Below are 10031 nucleotides of genomic sequence, written 5' to 3'. Positions count from 1 at the left end.
GTGACACATGTGGGGTTCCTCCAGAAAGGCAGAGCAGAGAACAACGTTAACATGGGCTGGGTTTTTTAAAGTCTCCAAGGGGGTCTACAGTTTATTTTATTGTTGTTCATTCATGATTGGTCTTAACCTTGCCTGGCATTTACAGTTTTTAATACCATTTGGCAATTCATAAGAAAACTTTCCACTCAGTTGTTCATACTAGAATTTTATCTTCCTAGTGGCTGGACTCAGAGCCAAGCTACAAGTGACACCTGACACGAGTTGGACACTTGTCAGCTTCCCTCAAGTTTTGATGGGAAATGTAGGCGTCCTGGTCTTGCAGCTTGGCTCTCCATTTTATTGAAGTTTACAGACCCCCCCCCCACACACACACCCAGCGGAGGGGAAGGGGGGTGCCCAGTGAGAGCCCAACAGCTGCACTCTCCTCCCGACCGCATGTTCTCCCTCCCATAGACTGCTGCTCTGTAAATGTATGCCTGTTGTGCCTATTATGCAGGCACAACAACACAGGATATATTCATAATATACTTGATTTACAGTTGTGAACAGAAAAACTTCATTGGGCAGTGGAATTCTCCCCATAACTCTCTTTCATTTGGTGGTCTGATCCACACCCTTCTCAAAGCTAGTAAATATGGGACTATATTCTGCATTTGCAGCATTCCAGTACAGCCAGTTCAAACTACGTACAAATTCCCAGCAGTGATTTCTGCCTTCTACTTCCCTTCACTCCTGGATAATTTTCTTTACTCACTTTTACTTATTACAGTATTTTTAAAGGGCTATAAATCCTCTCATCAGTATAGGAATCTACATCTATAATGGCAGAGTTACATACTATGAAGTGGTGTGTATGCGTCTGGAAAGATAATCTACACTTCAAAAGACAACAGCAGAGTAGTAGAAAGCATGGATAAACAGATCCCCGACCTTTCTATCTCTCTAACACTGTGATTGTCCCCTTTTGAAATCTGAGAAAGGGGCTGTTTTGTCTTCTCTTCTTATGTCTTCTATTTCATTTATCTATCCTTTGGTCCCTCTGTTAATATTCCTCTTTTGTTTTAGAAAAGATGTTTTCTTCACTTTGCACAATTGATTCATACCATGTATATGTTCTGTAATTTCAGAAGTGGAAATTTCAGACTACAGGCAGCTTTTCTCAATAAATCTTGCCATTAAAAGTCTTGCCGTTAAAATCAGAAAATTTCAGAAAGTTCTATCGAGCCCTGACATCTTGGTTAGAGCTCCCCATTATGAAAAAAAAAATACAAAGTGGTCCTTTGTTCAGATATTTCTTTTCTCGCATAGATGATTGCCAATATCTATCCTAATTTGGGATGTGATTTTCTTATATTTTTCTTGAAAAGAAGAATGAAAGAGAAAAACCATCACACGTAGACATGTTTAAGGGACAAATGTTTTACTTCAACGGCCATATAGTACTCTGGAAAGTCAATATTCTTTTTGTTTGCTGCTTCAATATTTTAAAAGGGAATTAATGTTTATTTTGGTTATAAACCACCCATGAGTTCAATTGGTGGTGGTAAAGGAGGAGGAAGGAGTAGTAGTAGTAGTATTAGTGGTAGTAGTAGTGGTAGTAGTAGTAGAGAATGCTGTTCCATGTAACATTAAGAAGCAAATGGTTCAAAGCATAGTTAGAAAGTTAATTAATTCAGAAAGACATACCTTGGCAAATGCCTTTTGAGGTAGTATGAATGGTATCCTCCAGAGGCCTCCTATGATAGGAAGTCGTAGAGGTCCAGGAGGATAGGACTTGCTTGAAAAGTGCAATTTTATAATATAGGTAATCAGGAGACACACCACCAAGGCAACCAAAATTTCCCATGTCCCAATCATTATCTTGCCATCTTCTTTTCTGTATTTTATCTTTCAACTTGAGCTGGAAAGACTGAATGCTCATCTCCTATGCTTTGTGGCCAACAATATATCCTTTGCTATATCATGTGTATTCAGGATGCTAAGATAAACAGACTAGGAGACTTCTTACAACACAAAAGGTCATTCAGGAATGAGGTCACTCAATCCCTTATAATAATAACTTCTGTAATTATTCACATGGATAACTATGGTATTTGCTATTGCAATAATTGTTGGAAATAAAATCATTAATATAAATCAGACCTGGATAGACAGGACCCATTTTTTTCTGAGACTCACAGTAGATTACACAATTATAAGAACAATCTAAAATAATGGAAATAAAAGTGGGAGGCAGGGATATACAGATCATGTGACATCAGCAACATCACCAATGTCAGTATATTATTTCTGGGTATAACTGGTTTTACCATTCATTTTTGGGTGATTCCTAGAGCTACCCATTGTCAATTCTGGGTTGCACCCAGACGTGATATGCTAACCAGTAGGTCGCTCCCCCCTTTTATCTCACCACCACTCCAATTACTCAATTAAAAGCTGTCATTCAGGGTGCCATTTAGGGTAATTGTTTTACTGAATTGATCTGTCTGTTATTTATGATTTCATTGTTGGTTTTAAATATGGTTGTTATTTGCCCTGAGCCCATTCATGTGGAGGGGGAATATAAGTCAAATCAATCAAATAAATCAATAAAAAGCAAAGAAATAAAAGCAAAGAAATAAAAACAAATTTTACAACCCTTTCTTGGATACACACCTTAATGTGGTGAGGGGGTTTGAGTGTTTCAGTGACGCTGAGAGCAACACCATCAGGATTACAGGCTTGGTCAGGAGTCTAAACTTCTGGAAGAGTCGCTCAAGGCGGAATGGTCAAAGCTGAGACACCAGACTAAGATGTATCCACCTCCTTCAAGAATCAACGGTCACATCAGCAGAAGAGAACTGAATGTTCCAATGGTGATGGGAGTGGAAGAATTCTTGAAGTTTAGCTACTAAGCAGCAGCAGTAGTGGAAGGTGACACTGGCGGAGGATCTTTCACAGATAACAGCAGTGTCACTTCAACTAACCCTGGTTAGTACTCCGAAGCGGAAGAAGGCAATTGTAAACCCTTCTGCTAATCTCTTACCTTGAAAACCCTATGATGAGACAATCCAAAATGAAAAAAAGATATAGTGCTGGAAGACAGAACCCCCAGGTCAGATGGCACTCAATTGGCTACTGGGGAAGAGCCAAGGACAAGTACGAATAGCGCTATTCTTAATTATGGGACTGGATTAAAGCTGAAAGGACGTCCAGTTGCAGACATGAATGGATGCAAAAGGAACATCCAAAGCTGTGTGATGCACATAATAGGAACATAGAATGTGAGAAGTATGAAAACAGATAAGCTAGAAATCATAACACAAGAAATGGAATGTTTAAACATTGTAGTCTTGGGTGTGAGTGAACTAATCGGCACCCTCCCGGGGCACGCTTGCGCTCTTACCCGGGTGCCGTGCTTTGCTCGCACGCATGGATGACAGAGCAGACTTTTCCCGGGCATCCGGGTGTTGCGGGGAGGCGGGGCCGGCCGTTCTTAGGCCGGCTCTGCCTCCCCTGTGGCGCAGTTGCCCCTTGCAAGCTCGTCCCTCCCTCCACTCCCTTTCTTTCGGCAGTACAGGTTTAGCCGGTCGCTGGTTTTCAGGGCCAGGTAGGAATTTTTTTCGCCTTTCGCCAGTTTGGCTGTTGGTGAGGGGTGTTTTTTGCCTACCTTGTACTGCCGCGTTAGGTGTAGGCTGTTGTGCTCGTTGGCAGGTTAGTTGGGGTAGGCAGAGTGGGCTGGTGAGCACCTGGTGACACAGCCCCATTGGTGGGGAATGGGGGCCTGTCTCGGATCGGCTGGCGGGCTTTACGGCTGCCATCTGAGAGGGCAGGCTGCCCTGGGACCCCCTGGAAAAGACCTTCCCTCGGGCTTTACGGCTGGGGTGTATGGTGCTTTAAAGGGGGGAACCATTCGCCTGGTCGGCTGGGTTACAGCCATGCAATGGATGGCTCGCACCTGGGGCAGGGGGTGCTCGCCCATGCTAGTCGAGGAGCAGGTCTGGTTGACCCCTCGTTCGAACAGTACTGCTAGTTTCACCCTTGCCATTATTAAGTTAGTAGGTTAATTAATTATAAATAAATCGGTCATTTCATGGCCCTGTTTTACCCAAGCCTTCTGTCCGTCTCTTTATTCCAAATGGGTGGGCAAATGTGGACCGACTCAGGACATTTTCAGTCAGAAAATCACAGTGTTTTATTGTGGAAATGAACTCAAAAGAAATGGTGTTGCTCTAATAGTGAAGCGAGATATAGCACAAGCAGTTAAGAGCTACAACGCAAAGTCTGACCGAGTAATATCAATCAGACTTCAGGGAAAGCCTGTTAACATAACCATCATTCAAGTTTATGCTCCAACTATGGTTGCTGAGGAGGAAGAAACAGAAAACTTTTATGAAAGTGTCCAAGAAGAAATTGACCATACACCTAAACAAGATATGCTAAACAAGATATGCTGATAATCATATACAAAAGTAGGCAATAAAGCAGAATCAAACATAGTTGGAAAATTTGGATTAGGATCATGAAATGAAGCAGGAGAGCGGCTCATAGAATTTTGTGAAGCCAACAACCTGTTCATTGCTAATACGTGTTTCAGGCAACCAAAAAGATGATTGTATACATGGAAATCACTGGGTAACCATTACAGGAACCAAATAGATTACATAATTGGAAGCAGTAGATGGAGAAGCTCTATTCTCTCAGCTAAAACAAGACCAGTAGCTGATTGCGATACAGATCATGAGTTGCTGATATCAAAAATAAGAACAAAGCTGAAGAGAAACACTAAAAGAATCATAATGCCAAAATACAATCTAAATAATATTCCTGAAGAATTTAAAGACCAGGTAAGGAACAGATTTGCAATACTAAGTTTAATTGATTGTGAGTGAGAAGAACAATGGGCTGAAACTAGAGATATTATCAAGGAAGAATGTGCAAAGACTATTCCTGTAGACAGAAGAAAGGAGAAGGCTAAATGGATGTCTGATGAAACTCTTAAAATTGCTAAAGATAGATGAGAAGCAAAAACAAAAGGCAACAGAAATAGGGTAAAAACTCTAAATGCAGTGGTTTGCACGCAGAGACAAAGAAATCTATTATAATAACCAGTGCAGAGAAATAGAAGAGAACAACAAAAAAGGAAGAACAAGAGATGTATTCCAAAAGATCCGAGAAATCAAAGGGAAATTCAAGCCACGGCTTGGGGTGCTGAAAGATCAACATGGAAATACAGTATCTGACCAGGACAAAATAAAGAGGGAAACACTACACTGAGGAATTATACAAAAGAGATGGAAGGATGACAGATACTTTTGATGAAGAATCTTTTGATGAAGAACCAGAAATCCTAGAAAGTGAGGTAAAAGCTACACTCAAAGCAATTGAGAGAAACAAAGCACCTGGAGTAGATGGAATACCAATAGAACTATTTCAAGCCACAGAAATGGAGTCCATCAGAATCTTAACAAGAACATGCCAACAAATATGGAAAACAAAACAATGGCCCACCAACTGGAAACATTCAGTCTACATTCCAATCCCCAAAAAAGGGGATGCCAAGGAGTGCAGCAACTATCAAACAATTGCGATAATTTCCCATGCAAGCAAAGTGATGCTCAAAATTATACAGCAAAGACTCTTACCGTATATGGAATGAGAAATGCCAGATGGTCAAACTAGATTCACAAAAGGAAGAGGCACCAGAGATCACATTGCAAATTTACGATGGTTAATGGAACATACCTAGGAATTGCCGAAGAAAATCAGCCTGTGTTTTATAGATTATGGCAAAGCTTTTGGCTGTGTAGATCATGAAAAGCTATGGAGAGTTTTAAAAGAAATGGGAGTGCCACAACATCCGACTGTTTTGATGCACAACCTGAACTCTGGACAAGAGGCTACTGTCAGGACAGAATATGGGGAAACAGAATGGTCTCCGATTGACAAGGGTGTCAGACAAGGATGCATATTATCTCCCTACCTGTTCAACCTCTATGCAGAGTACATCATAAGGAAAGCTGGATCAGATCTAGAAGAAGGTGGAGTGAAAATTGGTGGGAGGAACATTAACAATTTGAGATATGCAGATGACACCACATTACCACCCTAGTTGGAATGAAGAGGCAGACACCAAGTTTGGCTCTAAGGGCCACTTTATTAACTTAATACAACTATAACAAGCCATAACAGTGGCAAGGGTGAGCCCCAAAGCTGTCTTCCAGGTCTTTCACACAATGTTCCACAGGCAGGTAAGTCATGCGGAAACAGCCTAATATTTTATTGATATTTTTATATACAGTATTTATAGTCACAACAGAGAATGCACATGTATGGCCAAGCCCTCCCTTTCCTCTTCTCGCAGATTGGAAAGCCCTAAGCAGATATGCAGGCTGGCAGGAGCGGGGGACAAGCCTTGGGGCTCCTTTGCGGGGAGTGCATGACTACAGGACCTTTGAGCAGAATTCCTGGAAAGGGCTCCTGTACCTTTAAGAGCTGCTGGGCACTGAAGCTCTCCCATCCTATGTAGCTCTTCAAATAGGGGACGAAGCCACAGCTGTGCTGTGATGCCCTTAAAGGTACAGGAGTGTTCGGAGAACAACTAACCTCCAAGTTCTAAGACCACCTTTCTGTTTCCAGCTGTGGTTGTCCAGATGCTTTGGGGAAGCATCAAGTACTGTGTGAACGGTCTTCTTTTCAGTGTGTCTAGCAACTGGTATATCAGAGATAGATTGCTCATGTCTGTGAATGATCTATTCTTAACTAACTTGGTTTATAGCTAATTATTAGACCTGGCTACCAAGTGTCCTCTCTCATTATTTATCCCACAAGTCACTGGCATTTGAGGCTAGATGGCCTCTGAACATGGAGGATCCCTCTCTCATCATTTATCCCACAAGCAATTGGCATTTGGTGATAGATTGCCTCTGAACATGGAGGATTCCTCTCCTATGATCTATCCCACAAGCAATTCACATTTATGGGATTCGGTGACGTGTCTGCTTGAGACGGGCACACTGCCATGCCAGGCCTTCCTGCTGCCTGTGCCAGACCTCTGAGGGGCCATGGAGGCAGTAGGGAGGCCTGGAATGGCAGCACAGCCCTCTCAAGGCCCTGCAGCAGGGCAGCACTGAATCAATGTTCTAGAGCCAGTTGTATTTTTCTATACAACTGGCTCTGTTTCTAGTGTTATTATAACTGGCTAACAGGGCAGCGTCATTTCCCAGCATTATTTCATAGCATAGCCTGCTAAATAAGTTGGTGGAATCATTACTTTGCTTCCTCCAGAATCTTAACAGTGATACATGTACACAAGCCCTAACTGAGGGCAGACCAAGCTCTGCTTGCATAAGAGCTGCAGAAGTACCCTTAGGTCGAGCTAAAATTCTCCTTAAGAAATAGTTTTGTATGAATTCCAATGCTGTAATTAAACAATCTTTCCAATCCCAGGCTTCTACACCATATTGAAGCTGAGGAACAGCCTTGCTTAGATATCTTTTCAGCATCAGATCTCTTAGAAAACCTCCTTTTGTATAATAGAATTTCAAAATTGCACTTATTGACCTTAAGACTGTGGATTTTGTTATTGCCAAGTGGGCCCTTCAAGATGGAGTTTCGCTAACGGTTATCCCCAAACATTTATAACTGTTGCATTGCTCTATGGTGGTTCAATCGATAGTCCACTTATACCTACGGGGCCTTTTCCTAAAAAAAAAAACCTTTGGTCTTGGCATAATTGATTGTTAAGACCTCTTCTTTACAAAAGTCGACACGTTTCAAGGTTTTGGTTTTGACCTATAAACCCCTGAGTGGACTGGGAGTAGCATACCTGTGGGACCATCTCTCACCATACATACCCCAGAGAGCACTTATATCTGGTGACAAACAATGACTGGTGGTCCCTGGCCCCAGGGAAGCTTGATTGGCCTTGACCAGAGCCAGTGCCTTTTTGATCTTGGCTCCAACCTGGTGGAACTCTCTGTCTGTGGAAACTCTGGCCTGCCAAGATCCTTTTGGCAGGCCTGTAAGACAGAGATATTCCGCCAGGCATATGGTTGAGGCCGTTCTGTGCTATCTGGTGAGTCTCCCTACCAGTCTCCTCTTGGCAGGGAGCTGTGCTATCATCCTGGCCCCCTATACAAATTAATCCGACTCCTTCCCCTTCCCTTTCTCCCCCTCCCCTCTCCATGTACTATCAGCAAGGGTGGGTGTTAAGGATTTCAAACTGCCATCTGGGGGATTGCAAACTACAGATTGTAAATTTTATGTGTATTATGACGGTATGATTTTACTGTGATTTTAAATTATATTTATGTCTGATGTAACCCGCCCTGAGCCCACTCACGGGGAGAATGGGCTAAAAATTGAATATAACAATAATAACAACAACAAGGTCTATACGTGTAAGAAAGACCAAAACCATGTGATCAGCATTTAAAAGAACTGATATTTTCTGAGATCTTAAAGAAGTGGAGACAAAGGGGTTCTGATGCCCCCAGTATTTTGACCTGGTTTCTTCTCCTGGACCTTCTTTCACCACTGACACACAAAACTGCCCCCTGTTCAGAATATGAAAAAATTGACACAACTTCTCCTTTTCTATGCTGTTTATGAGAGATGGGCACGATCAGCATTACGATAGAAAAATACCATGATAATGGCGTTCACGCGATCGGGACCCAGTGGATCGGTGCCGTACAATCCAGAGTTCGGGGGGGGGGCTTCATCAGGGCTTGATTCGGGCCATCGGGATCTGATCGGGGATGCAGACAATCAGGTGCCAGTAATCTATTCCCGGGGCAACGGAGCCAGGGGAATGTCTGAGCTGTGTTTGCCCTCCTTCTGTCGCCTTGGAAACCCGAATGGAAGCCCAGCTGTCCTTGATCAGCAGGGCTTCCTTCCAACCACGGAGCAGCAACACACTCACCACCAGTTGGGAGAAGAGACCCAGGGGAGATAGGGGGAAGGGGGTGTTCCAAACTTTTTTTGCTTTTTTTTAAAAAATGGGACTTTGTAGGAGGAATGGCTGTTTTTCTGTCTGTCACTCTCTGTTTTTAACCTGCTTTTAAAACACTGTATTTTGTGGGAAAACCTCATTCACGGCTCTGTGTGTATGTTTAAAATATGCTTTTGGAAGACTGGCTGCTTGCTTTTAAAATTGGGTGGGGAGGAATGGAGGATTCTGTCCCTGCTTTTTTTTTTTAAAGCTGGCTGAAACATGTTGACGGGGTGTCTCTCTCTATTTGGAGAGGCAGGGATGGGTTAAAAACTCCCCCCCTGCTCCAAGTGTGTGTGTGTGTGTGTGTGTGTGTGTGTGTGTGTGTGTGTGTGTGTGTGTGAACGTCCCCTCCCTGAGGGGAGGCGGCTCGTCGCCAGGTTAAAAACTTTTCCCCCTTGCTCTAAGTGTATGTTTGTGTGTGAATGTCCCCTCTCCGTGCCCGCCTTCATCACCCACCTTCCCACTCCCCGATCCGATCCACAGATCGGAAATGGGTGATGATAGGTGTGGATCAGTGATTTGGGGTCGTCACCAGCGTGGATCCACGATCAGCTTGATCGGTAATTTTTTTGGGATCGTGCCCACCTCTACTGTTTACTTCCAGCTTTCCCATCCTTCCTTTCAATATCTGCCAGCTGGCTACTTTGCCCTCCAGAACCTCTGGACTCCCTGCCTCCCTATCTCAGCCAGGACTCCTTCCTTCTTCCCTTTACCAACCTATCATTGACCCTCCATGTCCCTTCTCCTTCCTATGGGTCATTTTCTGTGGACTTGGCATGTAAGAGGAACACAACTGGGCTGAGCCCTAATGTAAATTGGATACTATCCTAATTATTCTTACTGTGTTTGAGAACAGCTGCTGTTATATTGTCAAGAATTGTCCTTTTAAGAACCACTTCTGTATTTTCAATTATTTTCAACCTGCCCTCCCATCTAGAATTGCCTATCTATGACTTTGGTTAGATGAATAGGTTGCATTTTTATCTTTCTCTCCCTCTGTCTTCTTCTGGATGAATATTAATTCTAGACAATGTCTGTATTTATACTGACCTAA

Source organism: Eublepharis macularius, chromosome 6 (assembly GCF_028583425.1).
Source record: "Eublepharis macularius isolate TG4126 chromosome 6, MPM_Emac_v1.0, whole genome shotgun sequence".
Taxonomy (NCBI): domain Eukaryota; kingdom Metazoa; phylum Chordata; class Lepidosauria; order Squamata; family Eublepharidae; genus Eublepharis; species Eublepharis macularius.
Note: the sequence above shows the minus strand (reverse complement) of the source record.